Below are 24,071 nucleotides of genomic sequence, written 5' to 3'. Positions count from 1 at the left end.
AGAATAGCATGATGTCACTGTCCAATCAAAAACATGTATCTTCAAAATCGCAAATTTAAAGAAGGAAAAACCTTCTTAAATTTAAATAGAAGTCAATGGAAGTAAGATAGTGTGTTTCTATTGGTTCATTCATTATGAAATTTGATGGACCTTCACATTTGTGTGAAGGACAGCTGCTGTGTTCAAATGATACAAAAAAAAAAAAAAACTAAACACTTATAACTACAAGTGCACACTACTCATAAAATAATGAGTAAACTACAAATTGACAAAAATGGAATGATTTTGATTGGATGGTGACAATGAGATTCTAAACATGCTCGACTAATGTAAACAGAAATAGACCTGTGCAGTCCACAGTGTGACGTCAGCGTTTTCAAAATACTCAAAACCATAAAACTGACAACTGTGTTTTAAAAAAAATCTCCACTGCTGTTTGCATGAGAACTTGAGCCCAAAACTCAACCAGGAACCGTTTTTTTAACAATATCCAGATCCGTGTGGATAGGGCCTTAGTCTGACACCATCCCAGAAGAGCAGAAGCTGTGACTCCATCAAACAGAGAACAGACTACTGAGGAACAGACTCCATTTCAGAAGAGATGTCCAAGAGTAAAGGCCAAGGACATGATGTTGTTTTTGCTAATAAAGTACCTGCACTCTGAAAAATGTCTGTAAATATTAAGGTGAAAAACTGTAAAACCATGACAGTAAATGACTGTAAACTCTACAAACTTTCTACAAAAGTTGAAAACAGTTTCTGAAACAGTGAAATACAGTAAATAATTTTATCAGCTATTTACTGTAAAAAATACATCTTTTAGTCTTTGAGACTTTTTGATTTTGGGTTGCATTTATGGTGATTACTGTGTATTTGTGAGATGTGTGTTGAACAGGAACGTTCCCCATCAGCATGTGTTCTGAGTGCTGGAGTGTGGCACCTAGATACGGCACATTGCTCCTTTTGGCAATACCTCCTTTTAAGGGCTGAGTATAGGATGCGGTTTGAATATACAGTGGAACCTCTACTAACGAACTTTCCAAGATATGAACCGGGCGTTTGTATATTTTTTGCCTCCATCAACGAACTATGACTCTAGAAACGAACCCGAGCCTCCGCCGAGCTGGCGGCTGGAAATGACCACTGACCCCAATAGGCGAGTCTCCCAGCGCCCCCCAGACTTGAGTGAGCTTTTAAGATTAGCACATTGTAGTTTTAGCAATTTAGCATTAGTGTAAATAGCAGACATCGAAATTCGTGCTAAGTTAAGCCGTATCTACGTTTCGTCTCCCCACATTCACCACCTACTCTCCGTTATTCCCCCCACCTCCCACCTCCCGTCATACAGCCAGTGCCTGTGTTACTCCTCCAGCCAGTCGTCACGTCTTCAAGGTAGCGATGTGTAACCACTTACAACTTTATTATTTCTTTTTTATTACTGTTTCCACTGTATTTCTCTTTTATTTTTAGTAACGCTTCATGTATTTTTTACTAATTTGAGAGTGTTGTAAACATATATCAGTGCAAAAAGGGTGAATTTCGTGGTGGAGGCTGGAACGCATTAATTGATTTTCCATTATTTTAAATGGGGAAAATTGACTCGAGAAACAAACTTTTCCACTTACAAACCGGGTCACGGAACGGATCAAGTTAGTAGGTAGAAGTATCAATGTATCTAAATACGGCTGTATAACAGTCTCCGTTCTCTCATTTGTCACACTATTTACATGTTAATTTTATGACAAAGCAATGTTTCTTTGATATTTTTATGTAAATATTATGGAAATTTTACTGTGGATATCTGTTTTTTTTTAACAGAAAAGTACAGTATACAAAACAGTTATTGAATGTAAAATTTACTATTGCCTAAAATATTACTGTAATGTCATACATTTTGACAGTAAATTTTACAGTAAAATTATGGCACCCACAGCTGCCGTTATTTACTGAAAATTCATAGGTTACTCAATAAACTCATGGCTTGGTTAAAGACGTGGAAGTCTACATGCTGTTGGTTTTGTACCTGCTTCATTTGGATCATAGCTTTACTCCATCCCACTCTTTTACCATAGGCCACCATTTATAATCAGTCCCCTCCAGCTCCTAAACTGAGGGAGCCCCACCATGACGACTCTAATCTGAGCATGAGTGAGTGTGTAATTCACTTCATGAGAGAGAGAGAAATATGGGCGGCCGAGCTTTACTGCCTCGGTGCTCTCAGACGAGGGAACCTGTCCGGCTGGAGATTATTAAGCACTCACATGTCCACGCTGCTGGAAAATGTGATGTAACCTATAGCCCATGATCAGGCCGATCTGGGTAATAAAGCCTGATGTGGTGGTGCGGAAAGTCGGAAGCTCTTTATTTTGTCTCTTCATTTATTTATAATATCGTCTGCAGCTAATCCACTACTGCATCGCACTGTGAACGAGGGAAACACGCATCAGCGAGATGTACGTGACTGCAGTTCCCTACATTATACACAGAACAATCACTGTCCATTTTCTCATCTCCACTGACTCCACAGGAGCTATGCCCTCTTCAGCCTGTTCTCCAATGGTCAGGACCCCCACAGGTCCACTACAGAGCACTGAACACACTACACACACTAACATAATGACACATTATTCACACTACACCCACTACACGCACATTATAAAAAACACTACGGTTTCCATTCCATGAAGTTCTTGAGCTAATCTGAAGGCCACATGCAGCTTGGAGGTGTGTAAGGATTCACAGAAAGTCGGTGGCCTCTGCACACTGACCCTGCTTTGTCATTTTACGTGGCCTACCACTTTGTGGCTGAGTTGCTGTCGTTCCCAGTCGCTTAACCTTTGTTGTAATATCACTGACAGTTGAGTGCAGTATAATTAGTAGCAAGTAAATTTCACAACGCTACCATTCTGGAATTTACTGAGCTCCTGAAAGTAACCCATTCTTTCACAAATGTTTTTAGAAGCAGCCTAGGTGCTTGGATTTATTCACCTGTGGCCAAGAAAGAGATTGAACACCTGCATTCAGTGATTAGGATAGGAAAGTGAATACTTTTGGCAAGATAGTTTATCTGTGCAGCATTTAGATTGCAATATTTTGGCTGCCCCAACTCGAAATCTCTAAACTTTTCCTTGGATTAGCAACATTAAATCACTTCACAGTGTCCTTCACTGTAACCTATGTGCATATTCTGAATAAATAACACACATCGTTAATAAAACCCTCTCCGCAGCACTTAAAAAACAGAGTTTCCGTCTGCCCCTGCTCTCAGAACACACACTTTACCTTGGGAAATTACATTAAACGCATTAAAACACTTGAACATTCGTATTATTATTGCATTAATGTGGGGAACACATTTAAAATGTCATTTATGAAACATTCATTTTCATGAGTCATTTGTTATAACTTCTGAAACATGTTCATTTCATTTCATCTGTTTCCCTCAACATTTACTGGACTTGTACTCTGGACACACTGGGCTGTGTCCCAAATCACTCCCTGCTCCCTACTTTATGTCATAACACATAATGGCTTATTCAAGGTGAGATAAAGATGTTTCCAATATGAGATGCTCTTTCTGTTTTACTGTTCGTCTGTAATCCCTTGGTGCTTAAAGCCATCACCTTCATTGCAGGTTGGTGGAAATGTTTGTCACTGGGAGATCCCAGCCCAGCTAGAAATTCATGACCTGAACATCCCTCATCTCCACAGTGGAACACAGTTCTGTTTCTTCATGAAACGTCTGTGACCTGAAGTGTGTGGTGTGTTCTCTCTGTGACTGCGTGGGTTTCCTCCGGGTGACTGTCTGTGAGGAGTGTGGTGTGTTCTCCCTGTGACTGCGTGGGTTTCCTCCGGGTGACTGTCTTCGAGGAGTGTGGTGTGTTCTCCCTGTGTCTGCGTGGGTTTCCTCCGGGTGACTGTCTGTGAGGAGTGTGGTGTGTTCTCCCTGTGTCTGCGTGGGTTTCCTCCGGGTGCTCTGGTTTCCTCCCACAGTCCAAAAATATGTTGGTAGGTGGACTGGAGACTTAAAAGTGTCCGTAGGGAGTGTGTGAGTGTGTGTCACCTTGTGAAGGACTGGCGCCCCCTCCAGGATGTGTCCAGTGAGTCCGAGTAGGGTCCAGACCCACCGTGACCCTGAACTGGATAAGGGTTACAGACAATCACTCAATGAATGAATGTTCACTTTAAATGTTATGTTCTGCATTAATGACAGCACATATTTGTGACGAGCAGAGGCCCAGTATCTATATTCATTTAGATTTTTTGTCCAAGTAAGATAAGTCCAAAGCTGGGGATTGTCCAATGGAAATGTGCATCTTTGGGCTTAAGTTATTCGTCTAAACTGAGAAACCCTGCTATGTGGAATACCCCCTGGTCATTCTGAGGGTTTTTATACCCTTCTAGCCCATACTTAGCATTGAATTTGGTGACTCTTAACTGATGTGCAGCTGTCATGTTGTTTTGATGTCCATGTCATGCTTTTTTGCAGAGATTATACAAACAGTGATGGACCCGAATGTCTGTTCTGTAATGTGTGAAATTTAAAGTAGCTGAACTAAGGCATTATAAGTGGTGTCTTTTAACTTACGGGTATCTCGTGTCGAACTATAATTCTTAGCTTTACCACAGAGGGAAAAACGCCAGGTGTTAAAGCCTAAGCTATAGTTTTAAAACATATTCACAGCACATACATTCAGCTTTCAATGCTAACTGCTACATGCAAAGAGGATACAGAATAAAAACACATTACAATTAAACCCCACTTACTCTCTCTCTCTCTTCTCTCCGCTTGCCAAGTTCCCAAAGACTCTCGCACGAACCATCTGTCACTTTATTACAGCTCCACAGTATAAACCCAACTGTGCTGTTTCCTTCTGCCTTCGTGGCTCTAAATAAAGTACATCTCCTTCTATTTTTCCTCTTGGGTTTCCTCCAGAGGATATTTCAGCTCTGACTGGAGACAGAAAATAACTGGGCCTCATTTCTCAATAACTGTAATCTTCTGTTGTAATTTATTATTAAAATGCGTTCTAAAATCTGATCGCTTTACAGCACTAACCTTTGGCAGTAATGCATTTTGTATGAACATGCTGAAATGTGACTTGCACAAAGGTCTGCATGTTTATTACACACTAATGTAGCTCGCCAAAGCTGGTCTTTTTATATATTTTGCCCTTTGCTGACTCTTTTGACAAATCTTGGATGTTTACCCAGGTCAGAGATGAAAGAGATGATAATTTGATTTGACCGACTGTATGACTGGCCTTGGAGGCACTGAACGAATCATAAATATTCATCACAATCAAGATATGTTTGATCTGGAGGTGATGTTAATTGGAAAATCCAAGAGAAATATCAGACGGACAAGGAGTAATGAAAACAGACTTCTGATGGTCAGTTTGTCCTGAATAACACGGGTCAAACTAGCGACACCACAACGAGCCTAAGTAAAGACTAAGAATATCTCCAGCGTGGTCTGTGGTTAAAAAATATAAAAAACACAATGACAACGGCCAAGCAACACTCTACCAACTACAAAAAAACCACAACCCAGCAGCTCCTTGGCAATGACCTAGCAGCCAACAAGTGACACTTTAGATACCACATGGGATATAATAGTCACCATTTAGCAACAAACAAATGAATACCTAGTGACTGCCTAGCAACCAACTAGTGATACCCTAACAACCACCTGGGACACCATTGAAATCAGCTACAAACAATCACCTGGAAGCACAATTATTCCAATAAAGTGAGACCAATCCAATTCCGAAAACATCTGGGAAAGTGAAGAAAATAAACATGTAAAACAATAATGTTTTGCTCTATTGAAAAAAAATATAATCATCTAATTGTCTTGCAACAGTCTAAAATACACGTTATTTGAATATGCATTTTAACTCCATTTTAACACGTTCTAGTCACTTGCAAAGATGTCATATTTTGCTGTGAGTGATCTCCAGCCGGGGCGCAGAACCTGAAAGCACTCGGTTCCTCTGCGGAATCCATGTTTAAAGCAGAAGCACTTTACCAGAGCAGTGTGTTGAAAATCAATAAAGTCTGAGCTCTTCACCACAGCACTTTCTCTTGATCGAGAGCAGAGCCGTCGCTAAAGGCCGAAACATCACGTGACCAACTGCAAGCCGTAACTGCCCCCTGCTCTTCACGGAAATCACTTCACTTACGGCTCCCAAATATCCTCTCCACCGTAACACAATGAAGGAGAATAAACACCAAGACACTGAGGGCACTTCTCAGAAATCAGTTCAGAGCCTCAGTTGACACAGGTTACTTTGATGTGGGAGTTGGGTTCAAATAATTAAACAAACAAAAAAAATGAATTAATGAGAATGCACAGAATGTTTGATATTTTAAAGTTAATTGAATTAATTATTTTTTGTTGTTGTTTGCTTTGTTTATTTAGGTGAATTTTGACCAGAGTTCATTTACATTGGTGCCACCCAAAATCAAATGAATAAATAAGTATTGCAATGTGATTTAATGAAAACAAACCTATTATTACATTTGGTGTGGATCATGAGAGCCAGGGATTTTTTGTGTTATATTATAACATTTATATAATATATATAACAATAATAATCATTGATTAAAAACAGCAGGAAGGCTTCATACTGAGCTGGATTTTACAGAATACTTGTCTGTTCCAAAGCTTTGTGTCCACCTTGTGGAAGATTTCCTACAGTCTATTTGTACTCGCTCGGCTTGGCCATGCTTTAAAATGCAAGACACTTCTCTTTTAATATCAATATTAACCCCTTAAATTATTGTTGTTATTTTGCATCCTAAAGTTTTTGTTCAGTATCCACAGGGAACTCTGGAATAAAACCTGAGTTACATCATAGATTCCTTTGTACTGTAAAGTGCAGTGTAAAAATCATCAAAACCAGGAAAGTACTCACTGATCTGAAGTGGTTTGAGTCTGTAATTAAGTTGATGTTCTGATAAAACTCTGTATTGATGTGTTTTACTCAGTTCTTTATAAAACAGAAGCTGTATTTTCCGTCCATCTCATGTTTCCCCAGTGTTTCAGTTCAAATCCTGGAATATTTATTAAAGAAAACTGCTTACACTATGATGAAAAAATCTAAATTCAGTGCATAAAGCGCCCAAACATGGAGAGTTTTTTTTTTCCTGATCTGAATCTGTCTGAGCCTGTAATTCAGGTGATGTTCTGATGACACCTCTCCTGGCTGGTGTTAATTGACAATTCTTCATAAAACAGAAGCTGCCGTTTCCATCTCTCTCGTCTTTTCCCCAAAGGTTTCCATCCGCCTCGTGGAATATTTATAAAAATCTGCCTGACTTCACCTCGCGTCTATCTGCCGACTCTCAGGTGGATGTGGACTGGACTCATTGACATTACACCGGTCATGAAATATGAATGGACCTATCAAAGTAGTGTGAGGAGAAGGGCAGCATCTCTACAGGACAGAGACTCTCAGAACTGGAGCAGTGCATTAAACACTAATCACCTCCACACACACTCTGACACACACATGGCCATGTGGAGTAATGGTCCGAGACTGCTTTGCATATTTGATATAAAGAAGTCTTTGTACTTTACAACCACCCCGTCTCCAGTGGAATAATATCCCCACTTAATAAACCCCAATAACACTGTAATTAAATGTAATATTTACGTTTTTTGTAAAGCAACTAAAAACCAAAGTGAAACCCAGTTTGAAAGTTGACTACAACCTGGAATGTCCACTGTGTCCACTTTAGAAAAACATTTTCCCTTGTTTCTGTAGTTAACGCATGCTGCATCTGTAAAAATTTGGCGAATAAAATGATTGTGTGTAGAGATTTTACTCAAAGCAAAATACAGTCCATGACTAAACCCCTTAAAACAACGGCCAATAATGATATTATATTTCAACCAACCAACCAACTAAAATAAATGTTCAAAGTAAACACAACTATAGCTTTTCTTTTTTGGGGACAGCAGATTTTTAATAAAACCAGGATAGTAACAAATAAAGAAACAAACATCTAAAGAAATATATTGCATATTTTTAAGAAAGCACTGTAATTAAATTTTTGTTATTTTACACACATTAAGTGACCTCCCACCAACAGGTGGCACTGTTACATTCAATTCACACTGATTCTGTTTTGAACCTAAAGAAGAATCACATAAATAATGCTGTAAACAGTGGATGAACGTTATCTAGAACTTACTGTGATTAGGTTTAGGTTTAGTCGTAGGTGTAGTGTAACAGTTTGGGTTAGGGTTAAGCAGGAGATTTATATTCTCAGGTAGTGATAGGCACTTTGTACGCTGTCATCTATATTTAGTACGTACTGTATGAATTGTATGAGTCTTTTAATAAACTATGTATGAATTCACGGCGAGAGTAGCCTGGATTAAGAGAGTCTTAGTGAAAAAAAGGGGTGTATAGTGTCAGAAAAGACTATGAGACATAAGCTTGAGTTTCATCATGACTGAGAATAATACAACGTGTCTCGGGAGCTCAGATCTTTCAGCTTGAAAGCTGGAAACAGCTCTTTGGTGCCTGTTTAAGTCGTGAAATAACCTTAAAGAATTCATCACAGTTACATCTATATATTCACTGACCACTCACAGCGAGGGAAACTGAAGTCTGGACACCAGCAAAGACAGAAAGGCAGATATGTCCAATATTCCTCCTCTGAAATGAAGGGTGGACCCTGTTTTACTGCAGTAACAGTGTCTACACTTCTACGCCTGCTGTGAGGATTTGATGGTCTTTGTTGACATTCGAGGATCAATTGTTGGTCACAAACACAACTCCTACTCCTCCTAAAGGTACTGGATGGAGCTCCATCACTTCAGAGAACACAGTTCCTCTGCTCCACACCCCTTTACACCCCTCTAGCCCATGCTTAGCATTAGGCATTGAAAGACAGCCAACAGGACTGAACAAAAACCTTGTCTAATTATTTCACTCAGACTGAAGGAGATGATTGGATGATCTGCCTATCTACATCACCCTCAGAGTTGCTCTGATCGCCCTGACCCCCAGTAACGTGTCCTGCCTGCATGCACTGAGACAGTAACTGAAGAGACACACACAGAGACAAAGAAGGACAGAGGGAGAAGGCTTCCAAGAGTCTGGACAAAGCCAGAGGCCGACCCAGAGTGAACATGGCTGTAGCTGTGGTGTGTTTTCGTACATGTGAGTTAGACCTGAGGTAGGTGGATGGTGTTTGAAGGTGAGGAGTTGTGCGCCTCTCTCTGTGTGTGATTTATCAACCCACGTTTGTGTATTTTTTTTTTAAGGGAGTGGCTTTGGAACGATGGCTGAATGTAAAATGTGGGACTTGGATTATTTTCAAAAACTGGTTTCTACAAAATCACCTACTCCTGTGTTAATATATTTTCCTTTTTCCTGCTTTGATGTTAGGCTGTCAGAGGTTGGATTTTATTTGAAGCTGAAAGTCTACCTGCACTGGCTTGAGGTCTGTGATTTACATCTCGTCTCAGGACTAAACACATGCCCTATTTTTTATTTATTTTTTCAGAAATCTCAGGTCTGGTTCAGACACATAGAGGCTTTAACCTGAACATCGGTCTCAGACAAATAGATAGACAGACAGACAGACAGAGATATATAGACAGACATACATACAGACAGAGATATACAGACAGACAGACAGATAGATAGAGATAGACAGACAGACAGACAGACAGAGATAGATAGATAGATAGATAGATAGATAGAAAAATATATAGACAGACAGACCGACAGATAGATAGAGATTGACAGACACAGAGAGAGAGAGAGATAGATAGATAAATAGACTATAAAAAAAATCCGTAAAATTTACGGTAAAATACTGGCAGCTGTGATTGCCACCGTAAAATTTACGGTCACATTTTTGGCAATCATAACATTTACATTTAAGGACTGTTTTGTTTACAGTACATTTCTGTTAAAAAAACAGATATACACTGTAAAAAACATGGCATTTACATAAAAATAACTAAGAAACATTGTTTTGCTATAAAATTAACATGTAAATTGTGTGACAAATTAGAGAAAGGAGACTGAGATATAGCCATATTTAGATTTAGCCAAACTGCATCCTGTATTCAGCCCTTAGAAGGAGATATTGCTGAAAGGAGTAAATAAATGTTCAGTATCTGGGCGCCACACGCGGAACACAGGCTGATGGTGAACTTTCCTGACCAACACACGTCTCGACATAATATCCACAGAAACACAAACAAACACAGTGATCACCTCAACGCAACCCACAATCAGTCTCAAAGACAGAAAAAACAAAGAAACTCTGAAAATCACAGAAAATATGGGGAAGCAAAGCATGCTGGGAGCTCCCTAATGAGTCTCAGCTCCTCCCAGTCCTTGGTCACTTGTACCGTCCCCTAATGGTTTGTGTGTTTAACAGTGAAATAATGTATGTTTTACAGTAAAGAGATGTAAAAAACTGTATTTTGGCTGATAAAAGTATTTACGGTATTTGACTGTTGCAGAAACTGTTTTCAACCTTTTTAGAGTTTACAGTCATTTACTGTCATGGTTTTACAGTTTTCCACCGTAACATTCACAGACATTTTTTAAAGTATAGATAGATAGATAGATAGATAGACAGACAGACACACAGATAGACAGACAGAGATATATAGATAGACAGACAGACAGATTGACAGATAGATAGATAGATAGACAGAGAGATATATAGACAGACAGACAGACAGATAGAGATAGATAGATAGATAGATAGACAGAGAGACACACAGATAGACAGATAGACAGACAGAGATATATAGACAGACAGACAGACAGATAGATAGATAGACAGATATATAGACAGACAGACAGACAGACAGACATATATAGACAGACAGACAGACAGACAGATAAACAGACAGAGGCAGGCAGATAGATAGATAGACAGATAGATAGACAGAGGCAGGCAGATAGATAGATAGACAGATATATAGACAGACAGACAGACAGAGGCAGGCAGGCAGATAGATAGATAGATACACGTTTGTTTATTTCCAAATATAACCTCCAGGTGAGTGTTTTAAACAGGGCGTGGATATCAGTTTATCAGAAGATGGTTGGTATTTAATCAGAACAGCCCTGAGTCCTGAAGCTTTGGGGAAGTAATCAAGGTTCACCTCAGGAATGAAAGAGCGACAGATGGAAAAGAGGAAGGTGTTTACTGCAATAGCTTTATTTTTCTTCTCAGAGACGAGTGACTTTCTGTCTGTGTTTGGCCTTTTGACTCGTTCTCTCAGGTTTAATTAGTTTAAAGTATGCTTTACTTTTCACTCACTTCCTGCAGCAGTGCAGATGGGAGGAGTCACTTCCACCGAAATCCTCCACTTTTCTCTTCCCCTTTTTTCCAGCCTCACGATTTTCTGATTAAAGTCTCTCTTTCTGCCTAATTAACAAGAAGTGCTGGTGTGTGCGAATGTGTTTGGACAGATTTAGCACATTTCTCCTCCATTCTCTGTCTCTATCTCTCTCTCTTCTACCCTTGAGTGCTATAAACCAATCAACTCACCAGGGGTCCTTCGTTAACCTTTTTTCCCCAATGAACCAAAAAGTAAAAAGCTCTCAGAGTTTAAACACAAAGCGCTGTGTCCTATTTACATCACAGTGTCCAAATCCAGCAGGACGGTGTTGTCTCTGCGGTGGCTCTTTGGTAAAAAACAGAACTGGATCAACCAGAGATTTTCAGATGGAAAGAGCAACAATTCCTCAACTTCAGCCGGTAGGATTCGCCCGGCGTGGTTTGGTTGTTTCCGTTTGGTAAAATCAGATTCAAATGAGGCTTCTCTTTCAGCCTGGTCTCATAACTCTCAACGGTAAAAAGATAAACCTCTCTGTGTTAAACGTTAGGCTGTATGATTTTCTGATGTCGCAATATGTATTTATTAATAAATTACCCATTTCCAGGTGGGCATACAACATATATATTCCCGCTTTGTGGATACACACATGAATTTCGGACACTAACCCAATGACAAAAATTTGTCTTACCATGTGTTAGTTGAATCACTGCCTATTCTCAATTTGTACAACATTTGGGTCAATGATTATTGTTTTTAAATGTACAGTAATAATGTATTAAAATAACCTTACCTAAACTCAATCCAAAACCTGATTCTAGACTTAAACCTAAATCCCTAAGCTCTAAAATGTCAACAGCATTCTTTCTCCAGCAGAGTCACAGCAACCTTCTCTTACAACAGTTTACAGCACTGTTTCTGCGATTCTTCTTCAGGTTCAGAACAGAGTGGATTTAGTGAAACAGCACCTCCAGTGGGCAGGAGCTCAGTTAGTGATTGTAAATTAGCTACTAATTATAACGTCTTAGTGATATGAATATGTGTGCTGCTCCTTGTTGTAGCGTACATATTAATTTTCTGAGACCTTAATAAATATAATGTCTCCAACACAAAAAATAAATGATAATTCAATTAAAGACAACGCAGTCCACCGGGTGTTTCCCGTGTTCCATTTCAAAAGCTTGTGTTTTATCAATAGTTGTTTCTATTCTACAGATTTCCACGTTTTTTTTTTTTTTTTTTTTCTACTCCTCCCCTCCCCCAAACACCCTCGTACCCCTGCTCCTCCACCCCCACTACATCAGCATTTATCAGGAGTGAGTTCTTCTCTGTTTACAAAAAAGCTCCTTCGTTTTGCATCTCGAGGCGGTTTGTTGACATTGTTTTCCTCTGAGTTTCTGTGCATTGTCATCTCCGCTGTCTCGTCTCGTCTCAGAGTCCCAGCGCTGATCTGGGAGCTGCATGAATTAAATACATTAAAGACATTAAAGACCTGTCACACACCGCTGTAATTACAGCTGAACTCTGAGGAACCACAGCAGAGGCTTTTCCTGAAATAATATAAACCCAACAGTGGAGAAACACAGCTTAGAATTATTATAAAATGAGTTTAAATACATTAATTATGCATGTGTTCTTTTGTTTACCAGAAAAATTGATTGAACATATTTATATCTGTGTTTTTATATAGAAAACACGAATTAACACTTAAGTTATAAGTAAGAGTTTAGTTTATCTTCACAGTCTTGATTCAGTGTGGTTTAAAGAGCGACAGCCAGCACAGGCTTCCTCTGAGCTTCTTTTCAAACTACAGCCAACACAATGCCATTGGAGCTCAACACGCTCAGAGGAGAAAACCAAGCTCCCACCTCTGTGAGGTCTATTTTATTTATTTTTTTTAAATTGATGGGGTGATCTGTTATCTATCTATCCATCCGCAGATTTTAGCCATAGCACTTTATAAGTGTGTTTGTGTTGTGTTTAGGGTTAGAAGAAGTATAAAAACTGATTTTTATATATAAATTTTAGTATATATATATATATATATATATATATATGTATATAGTATAAACTTTACAACTAGCAATTGTATTTAGTACACACTGTATAAATTGATTTGAGTTAATATAAAATCAACTTTGAATTTAAATTAACCTTGAGACCAGGCTGGTGGATTGAGAGAGTGTGTGTGTGTGTGTGGGGGGGGGGGGGGGGGGGGGCATTTTAACAAATATATAAATAAAAAATATATATATATATAGATATTTTTTACAAATATCTTTTAAATCAGTTTTGTTTAATCTATTATTTTTTTTATTTAAAACAGCCTAAAGAATAATAAAAATTAATTATTAATAAGCTACATTTACTGTCACTAACATCAAAACCCGCATCTGTAACTCGTCTAAACCACAACTCACACGTACCTTTGGACACAGTGTTGTCCCCGAGAACAGAACAAACCCATCACAGTCTGCAGCTTTTTCCTGAAGGAGCTCAGAACCAACGCAGCACCCAATAAACCCTTCACTCTCCGTTTTCACACTGATTCATTTTTAGAATTTAACTGTCATTTTTAATACTACACACCAGTTACCAGAAAATTACAGAAGAGAATTACAGTTTTACAGTACACTCCAGTAAATAAATAAATAAATAACACACCTGCACCTAATGTATAATTAAATTTGAAAACTCTCAAATCACGATTTTGCATTATCTGAGAAAAACAGCAAGTTCTGTCTCTGTTAAACAAATACAATAAACACACACACACACACACACAGTTATCATCGATGTCCAGTTAAAAACCATGTCCTTCACACTGTGTGAATATTTCATGACGAATGACCAATAGAAACGCTCCAAAATGACTCTGAATAAAGCCCCACATTCACTTCCACTGAAAGTTGAGAAGGTTGTTTCCTCCCCCTGTAAAGTTACTATTTTGGGAGACACATGTTTAATTGGACAGCGACGACACACACTCACACACACACACACAGATAGATAGATAGATAGATAGATAGATAGATAGATAGATAGATAGACAGATAATGAGCATTACATCTGTGGCTGTGCCAAGTGTGGATTCCAGGAACAAGACCTTTTTTTTTTTTCCATGTGATATTAATTAGCAGGATGAATTAAAAGAAGCTCCCGCGCTGTGTAACGGCGGTGTAAGACGTACAGATGAGCAGATAAAGAAATGTGGAAAGAGCCAAGTAACCAACATGAAAAAAAGGGAAAAAAAAGAACAGAGGGAGAAATGGCTCATTGTGACAATTATCCCCAGAAGCAGTGTGAGGAGTTGTGCGTCTGTTGTGCGCGTGTGATCCTCTCTCTCTAATTAAATGAGGTGAAACAGCTTTGCGTAGCACTTTTACGGATTTCAATTTTGTCAGCAACTTTCCAAAGGCACCCATCTGAATTTCAAATGATAAATGTAAATATGAACCCTACTCTTAGAGAAGCAATTACATTAAAGCCCACATTATGGAAATAAAGACAAAAACCTACAAAACATAATTTAATTTTCTGCGTTTAGTTCCTCGTAGGGAAACGGGGAAGAGAACAGTGGATTTAATTTGGTAATTTTTAAGTGCTTAGTCTTCACCGAAAGCCAAATTAAGTCAAGCATAAGTGAAATATTTACATAGCAGCAATCCGGTAAAATGGCTTTCTCTTCTGTTATTACGTCTGAATGAAACAAGCTCATGCATTTAAACAGGATCCGGCTCCGGGAGCGAGAGGCCGGAACGGGTTGTAGAGAAACCTCAGAAAAACACACGCAGGAACTGCTCTGAGTCTCCGGCGCACACACTGCTGTCCCTCAGCTGCAGAGGCTCGGATCCTGAGTGGAATCCTCTCCTCCGGGTGACTGTCTGTGAGGAGTGTGGTGTGTTCTCTCTGTGTCTGTGTGGGTTTCCTCTGGGTCACTGTCTGTGAGGAGTGTTGTGTGTTCTCTCTGTGTCTGCGTGGGTTTTCTCCGTGTGACTGTCTGTGAGGAGTGTGGTGTGTTCTCCCTTTGTCTGCGTGGGTTTCCTCCGGGTGACTGTCTGTGAGGTGTGTGGTGTGTTCTCCCTGTGTCTGTGTGGGTTTCCTCCCACAGTACAAACACACTGTGTGGAGTGACTGTGTGACACTGTCCACAGGTTTGTGTGTGTGTGTGTGAGAGAGAGAGAGAGAGAGAGAGAGAGAGAGAGAGAGAGAGAGAGGGACAGTGTGTGTGTGTGTGCGTGTGTGAGAGAGAGAGAAACTGTCTACAATGCTCAGTGTTTGTGTGTGTATGAGCAACTTTGTGTGTGAAAGCAATAGTGACCGTGTGTGTGTGTGAGTGTGAGAGAGAGAGAGTCCACAGGTGTGTGTGTGTGTGTGTATAAAGAGCTGGATCATTTGCAGGGGGTCTTTTCTGTTTTTCTGCTGAAAAGTCACTAATGAAACCCTCCTTTTGTTAAGTTTTGTTTAAGAATGAATAATTGAAGTGTGTGAGATGCCAGACCCGGGGCTTCTTCAGTGATTCTAGCTCTGGAGCAGCTGACATTAGCAGACATATGGATTACAACCCACAGGAGCATCGAGCCCCTCGGAGGAATCATTATTTCGTTGGTCAGGGCCAGGGTTATAAATAGGCTCATGAAGTTCTTGGGCGGCCTGCTCTTTGTTATCAATCCGTGCCTATTTGTCGTATCGATCAGCAGGTGTGTGGTGGAATGAGGAGTCTTCTAAAAGTCTGAAAGGGAAGCAACATAAAACAGAGATGGGGCCGATTGCACACGAGCCTTTTAAAGCCACCCGGGCTTTTATTATTGAACACGTACTCCAGCTGGACCAGAGCCACGCTGAGCAGGACTCGGCAAACTAAAGACACACAGAGGGACATGCGCTGCTCCTCGCTGACGCTCCTAATGAGTCGAGGAGGAGCTGAAATAACGGAGTGAGAACGAACACACCCAAACCTCTTAGAGCAACAAGACACACATTTTACTGAATCAATCTTATTCTTCACAATAATCAAGTCATTTAACTGCTGTTCACAGAAACAGTGCTGTAAACCACACAAATTACACAACACTCTTTAGGGCTAGGTTTAGGTTTAGACTTAAGGCAGAAGTACAAAGATATTAAGGTGGAACTCCAGGAATATATAAGATGCACTGCATTCATTCATTCATTATCTGTAACCCTTATCCAGTTCAGGGTCGCGGTGGGTCCAGAGCCTACCTGGAATCATTGGGCGCAAGGTGGGAATACACCCTGGAGGGGGCGCCAGTCCTTCACAAGGCAACACAGACACACACACATTCACTCACACCTACGGACACTTTTGAGTCTCCAATCCACCTACCAACGTGTGTTTTTGGACTGTGGGAGGAAACCGGAGCACCCGGAGGAAACCCACGCAGACACAGGGAGAACACACCACACTCCTCACAGTCACCCAGAGGAAACCCACACCACACTCCTCACAGACAGTCACTCGGAGGAAACCCATACAGACACAGGGAGAACACACCACACTCCTCACAGACAGTCACCCGGAGGAAACCCACGCAGACACAAGGAGAACACACCACACTCCTCACAGTCAGTCACCCGGAGGAAACCCACGCAGACACAAGGAGAACACACCACACTCCTCACAGTCAGTCACCCGGAGGAAACCCACGCAGACACAGAGAGAACACACCACACTCCTCACAGACAGTCACCCGGAGGAAACCCACGCAGACACAGAGAGAACACACCACACTCCTCACAGACATTTAATCAACAAATCAAATCAAATTTATTTATATAGTGCTTTTCACACCTGATATTGTCACAAAGCAGCTTCACAGAATTCCAGTAAGACAAAGATTTGACATGAAATGTAAAAACAAATGTAAAACCCTCAAGTGAGCAAGCCAGGGGCGACAGTGGCAAGGAAAAACTCCCCCAGCTGAGGAAGAAACCTTGGGAGGAGCCAAGGCTCACAAGGGGTGACCCATCCTCCTCTGGTCAATCTACTGGTGATGATAGTTAGTAGTCCGTGAGAACTTCATGACGTCAATAAATGACATTTACTGAACGTCCGGGTGCAGTCACATGAGAGTTTGTAACTTTGTGCTTGTTGATTCTGAGACAATAGAAATTATGATTTTAAAAGCATATTGATTGTAAAAAGTCATGTTTCAAATTTGTGAACAACTCAAAGGCTGCAGTAATCTGCCCTGTGTTGCATACGACACATAAGGACCATATTTCAAGATCAAAATAACGAATTACAAGTTACAACATGGTTATGTTGGTTACACTGGGATTTTAAGCCCCAAAATAATTACAAAATTACAAAATGTTTGGTTTTATGGTGAAGCCTGGGCTCCTTTGTTTTAAGGAGGAACAGCAGAGACATTATGAGACACTACAGAGATATTAAGGAGGCACTGTGGCGATATTAAGGAGGAACTACAGAGATGCTAAAGAGATCTCTTCTTTCATTTCTTTCACTGTGGGTAATTTCCGTGCACTTTGTGGGGAAACACTGCTTCATTATGTAACTCTGCAAACTCTGCACTTCCTCTGTGCCTCTGAAAAAGCAGCTGCTTTGCTGAGCTTGTGCTCTACAATGTACGATGTAATTTACTAAGCTAATGTTTTGTAAACTGGACACAGGAGGAAGCTTTGGTCCAAAAGCTGCTTACGACACATTAGAGCCACGCAAGCTTTTACCTTCCACACGAACAGAGTCATTTGTGCAGCGTCTGAGTCAAGGAGAGGCAGAAAACACAGATGTGCTCCACAGGGTCCTGTGCACCTCCACAGTCAGCAGTTTTCTGTAAAAAAATAATAAATAAAATAGCTCATATCTGGACCTTGCACATCCATGATGGAGAATGAGGAGAGACTGCTGATTGTGTGTGAGAAAAAAATCTGGTTTTGTTCATTTGTAGAGTGGATATTTGCAGAGAAACTTACCTTTCCTTTGATCTTTACTGTATACATTCCAGTTCACAATGTCGCCCAACAAGTGTGATGTATTTATGGTAATTAGGGATGTGTGGCATGAACATTTTTCACACCATCAAACTGCATCAAAATATTACCGTGAGGAGAGGTGGGGGGTGGTGAGGGGGCACTGTCATGCTGCGCTAAGCTTTATATCAGAGAGCACAAAGTGGAGTGAAGGGTTTTTGGCACTGTGCAGTTCACCTCAGCTCAGCCCCACAGTGCAGAGTACATTTCAGAAAATTTATAAAATAAGTGAAATATGACGGTTCTACACTGTTTAGAAGCCCAGCTGGTGCTGACAGACACTTTTAACACACACCACAGCAAATGGTTGTCCAATGAACTGAGGCTCAAATCACACACATTTAAAGATAAAGCCTCATAGCTGTGAGCACAGAGTCAAATGAAGGCTATTCTGAGGGTTGTGTCTGTTTTCAGCTTCATTCCTCTCTTTTAACCCAAACTCAGTGCAATACTCACACTGTGATGGGCGACTGGGCTTGTGTTTTTACCCCCCACCCGTTTTTAGACCATGACATCATCAGTCAGTGAGTTCCCACAGCGCCCCCTTCCTATTGCTTTTAAATTTAATTTTTGGCTTTTTACTTAAAGACACAGAACAGAAACTTTACACAACACACACACGTCATAAATACTGCCCTCATTTTGAAATACCATGGTATACGGTATGATCGTTATTGTCAGGACTGAGGCAGACTGACGGAGGCGGACACACAAGCTAACACACAGTGACTATTTATAACACAGGATAACAAAACAGATACAGACAGACTTGAATAACGCGACAGGATACTTAAAGAAAGACAGACAGAGAGACTTGGACAGAAGGACAATACACTGAGAGCTTAACAGAGACCTGGAAAGTGGGAGCTAAACTGAGACCTAGACAAAGAAGCTAAACAGACTAAACTAGAACACAGAGCTAAACAGAGTAAACCTAAATGCAGAAAAGACAAAAACAGACATGAGACAAGAGAGACACAAAGACTGACTTGAAGGGAATGAGTAACAGATGAGACAGACAGACTGGAGAAAGCAAAACAAAGGAATGTGCAAACAAGAGGCACTAAGACAAGGAAACTTAAATACACACCACAGACAAGGAACACCTGGGACAGATAACGAGAGGGCAGGACCACAAAGGAGGCACAATGAGAGGGTGGAGCTAAGGCGGGACAAGGGCGGAGACAGGAACAATAACAAACAGAGCCATGTGCTAGAGCACATGGACAAACAGACACAGGACAGGACCAAGGCGTGACAGTTACACCGCCCAACACTAATTGTAGTTATTTATTTTATATTATAACTCTTTTTTATTTCAAAACTTTATAGCCATCGGTATCTAGATTTTGCACAGACCTATATGTGTGTGTGTGTGTGTGTGTGTGTACGTGTGTATGTATTTGTACACTTAATACATGAAGAGTACTGCCACTGAGCCTCATGTATGAGGAAGCATATGGAGGAGAGAGTGACAGGGAAAAGAGGAGTGTGTGAGTAAAGGAGGGAGACATTAGAGTAGGTTAGTACAGCAGAGATACTCAGCATTGAGAGAGAGAGAGAGAGAGAGAGAGAGAGAGAGAGAAGCATGGAAGCATAAAATTGCTATTGGCAAAATAATTTCATCCCGGTGAAGCCAGAAGTCTTTCCTTCTCCCGATACCAGCCTCACAACAATGTGCTACAGTTTGACTGTGTTTATCTCAGTGGTTCACTTTCTGTCAAGTGCTTTCTAGCTTTGGTTTAGACACAAAACACAACACAACAGTTGTAGTATTATGTTGCTGGGTATTCGGGTATTTTTTTTTTTTTTTTTTTCAGAAATGAATCAGTAAATCGGGGGAGGACTGCAGGGCAGTGACTAAGCTTCAAAGTACGAGCTGATGTCACATTTTCTGTAGATTCCGTTGCAACTTTGTTTATTCACTAATGTATTCTGGGGTGTTTTTGAGACAGTTCAGTTCATGTCAGGAGGGTAGTCTCTAACTTCGAAGGAAAGTTTATTTTAGTTTATTTATTTATTAAATACTATTTTCAAGAAAATTTAGGCCATTCATCATAAGACTTAACCATATAAAACCTGATAAGAGATAGATAGATAGATAGATAGATAGATAGATAGATAGATGGATAGATAGATAGATAGATAGATAGATAGATAGATAGATAGATAGATAGATAGACGTATGTACGCAAAAAACCTCTGGACAGTGTCACACAGCCACTCCCCCTCCCAAAATGTGTGCTTTGGACTGTGGGAGGAAATTGGGGCAACCTGAGGAAACCCACACAGACACAGGGAGAACACGCCCCCTCGTAACTTAGGGCTAAATACATAATAAAAGTCTTCTAATGTCAGCGTTTATCGTCACTCGTTGTAAACACTTTGTCAGATCCTCGCGGTTGTTATGTTCCGCTGAGAGTCAAACGGATCCTCAGTAAGAGATAATCAATAATCGATGGTGTTGTGTTCGGACCCTGCAGGTAAATATTAATTAAAGCCTCTGAGCGGGGGTCCGTGGCACTGCGCTATCGACGGCGGAACAAAAGGATGAATCATAATTGAATCATTGGTGCGGATTGTTTACGCTATCGATGTTCTGCATATCTCCGGGGAGTAAACAGACGGAGAGTAAACCCGAGCTCTCAGACACTCGTCCATGTTTATAGGAATCCAATTGTTTGTTTGAGATGAGCTGAGGTTGATGGATGACGTCCTTGGGAAAACTTTGCAGCTCTTTTAATTACGACGATTGATTAGACTCCTCCCAAATAAAACTGCAACTTTGTTCTTAATGCAATTTGTTTAATTATTTCAATAATAAATTAACAACCATCATTGAAGCAACTACAAACAGCTTTACTACTCTCATTACATTCTTCCAGCACTCTAATAATGAGAATTACTTGACTATAGATTTAAAAGGGAAAATTTAAGGAAAGGATCTGGAGCCCACCAACTCACACACTGTGAAACAAGACCGCCCCAGTCAGTTTTTTGTGCGCTGCCTAAGTCTGAAAAACAAGGGATACGTGTCGTTCTGACTCTGCTCTGCTTCTGACGTCAAGTGCAGAGACTTTAGAATGGCCCCACCCCCTTGTCTGAGTCTGTCCAATCACAGCGCTGGACCCGTGTTTATGTGAGAGCGCAAAGACGAGGTTAAACTCAGCAAAACAGACACAACGAGCGCGGAGAAATAAGAGCACTGAGTAAAAACGGAGAAGAAAGAGAACAGAGTGAAAACGGCTAAAAACCAGAGCTTCTGCTCCTCGCTCCTCACTGCTGTGCGCTCGGGGTCGGGGTGAACAGCGAGCGGCTCATTATCATTTAAAGGAACAGGTGCTGAAAGCGGGCGTTCTGAACAGGGGCTGTTTACACAGGGGGAGAACACTACTGTGGGGCTCGTGGGGTTTGGACCAAAGCGGGTCACAGACGTTTCACTAAGAAACAGAACTGTGTTCCACTGTGGAGACGAGGGCGGATGTGTGTCTGGATGGTGTGTCCTTGAAAACATAAGCTTCACTTAATAGATCTTTCTGAAGATAGTCCATCGTTAGCAGTGGGTTTCCAGGAAGAAACAGAGGCAGGGTTTAACAGAACACTGGAAGTAAACAATAAGAACTCATCAGGAAGCGCCTGACTTTACTCCTCTGACTGTAAACAGAAAAGGGCAGTGACCAGTCAGAGCTCTGTGCTGTTGTTTTCAATGTTAGAGACTCAAGTGTTTCCAGTTCAACAGTGACTTTAACCCCTTGGTGGAGAAGCGCCCTGGTAGCACCAGTTATCCTTATCCTTCAGCAAACAGCACCACCTCAGATTTTATTTAGATGTAATCCAACAACCTGCACACAGACGTTCAGTCGTTCTCTGGAAACACCAAACCCAGCCCACCCTTCTCTGTCCTGACTGTTTACCGGAGTACCCGGAGCACAGCAGCCTTTAAAACTCGCCTTTTAATGCTCATATGTTCTAGCTCAGTCGTCTTGGGTCCCCAGCACAGAAGGGAACCAGACCCAGCTCGGGTTCTCTGGTTCCACGCATGACTTTGGAGAGTGTAAACCTGAGTAAATGCACGGCTGGGTTTAGAACTCCGAAACAAACCGAAACAAACAGCACTGCCCATTTGTACCAGACACATGTGCGGGGTAGTGAATGAGTGTGTATGAGTGAACAGTGTGTGTAAGTGTGTGTATGAATGTGTATATGAGAGTGTGAATGTGTGAGAGCTTCTGGGTAAGTTCATATGTGTGTATTACTGTATTATTGTGTGTGTGTGTGTGTGTGTGTGTATGTGTGTGTGTGTGTGTGAGAGAGAGAGAGAGAGAGAGAGTATTATTTAATGTGTATGTTTGTGAATGAGTGTATGTGAGTTATTCTAATATAACTTAAGAAATATGTGCATATTATTTGTGTGTGTGTGTGTGTGTGTGTGTGTGTGTGTGTGTGTGTATTTGTGGTGTAATACACCCCCTCTCTAATACACTGAAGGACTGCTTTAGAGAGTGTATTAATGAATGTGTGTATTAGTGTATGAGAGTTTGAATGAGTGAGTGAGATCAAGTGATCAAGTGTGTGTGTGTGTGTGTGTGTGTGTGTAAAAGAGAGACAGAGTGGTGGGTGATGGGCGGGGGGAGGACGTCACTGACCTTTCCCAACACTTCTTTACTGAAGCTGTCCTGCAGTTTGGACTCTGCTGGTATTTACATTAACATTTCAATACGTCCAGCCTGGTCAGGGATAAAATATTCATCTGACCTTTCAGCAGAAAGACTTACTTAAACACTGTCCTGTCATTTAACCTTAGAAAAGGTAAAGGGAAGAGTGCGGAAGTGGCTCTCATTATCAACTCTGACACCACACGTCCGGCCGCTCTCTTTTTATTTATATATTTATCCCCCATACACTGCACCGGCCGTAACATTACAGCCACCTCCTTGTTCGTACGCGCAGTGTGTATCCTCTCAGCTTCACTCCCCACACCGGAGTGCTTTGTAGTTCTGCCGTTACAGACTGTAGTCCATCTGTTTGCTCTGCATAGGAGTGTGGTCTGTTCTCCCTGTGTCTGCGTGGGTTTCCTCCGGGTGACTGTCTGTGAGGAGTGTGGTGTGTTCTCCCTGTGTCTGCGTGGGTTTCCTCCGGGTGACTGTCTGTGAGGAGTGTGGTGTGTTCTTCCTGTGTCTGCGTGGGTTTCCTACGGGTGACTGTCTGTGAGGAGTGTGGTGTGTTCTCCCTGTGTCTGCTTGGGTTTCCTCCGGGTGACTGTCTGTGAGGAGTGTGGTGTGTTCTCCCTGTGTCTGCGTGGGTTTCCTCCGGGTGACTGTCTGTGAGGAGTGTGGTCTGTTCTCCCTGTGTCTGCGTGGGTTTCCTCCGGGTGACTGTCTGTGAGGAGTGTGGTGTGTTCTTCCTGTGTCTGCGTGGGTTTCCTACGGGTGACTGTCTGTGAGGAGTGTGGTGTGTTCTCCTTGTGTCTGCTTGGGTTTCCTCCGGGTACTCCGGTTCTCTCCCACGCTCCAAAAACACACGTTTGTAAGTGGATTGGAGACTCAAAAGTGTCCGTAGGTGTGAATGAATGTGTGTTGCCCTGTAAAGGACTGGTGCTCCCTCCAGGGTGTGTTCCTGCCTTGCACCCAGTGATTCCGGGTAGGTTCTGGACCCACCATGACCTTGAACTGGATAAGGGTTACAGACAATGAATGAACAGGAGAAGGAAAAAAAAAATAAAAAAGGA

The sequence above is a fragment of the Hoplias malabaricus genome, chromosome Y (genome assembly GCF_029633855.1).
Source record: "Hoplias malabaricus isolate fHopMal1 chromosome Y, fHopMal1.hap1, whole genome shotgun sequence".
In the NCBI taxonomy this organism is placed as follows: domain Eukaryota; kingdom Metazoa; phylum Chordata; class Actinopteri; order Characiformes; family Erythrinidae; genus Hoplias; species Hoplias malabaricus.
Note: the sequence above shows the minus strand (reverse complement) of the source record.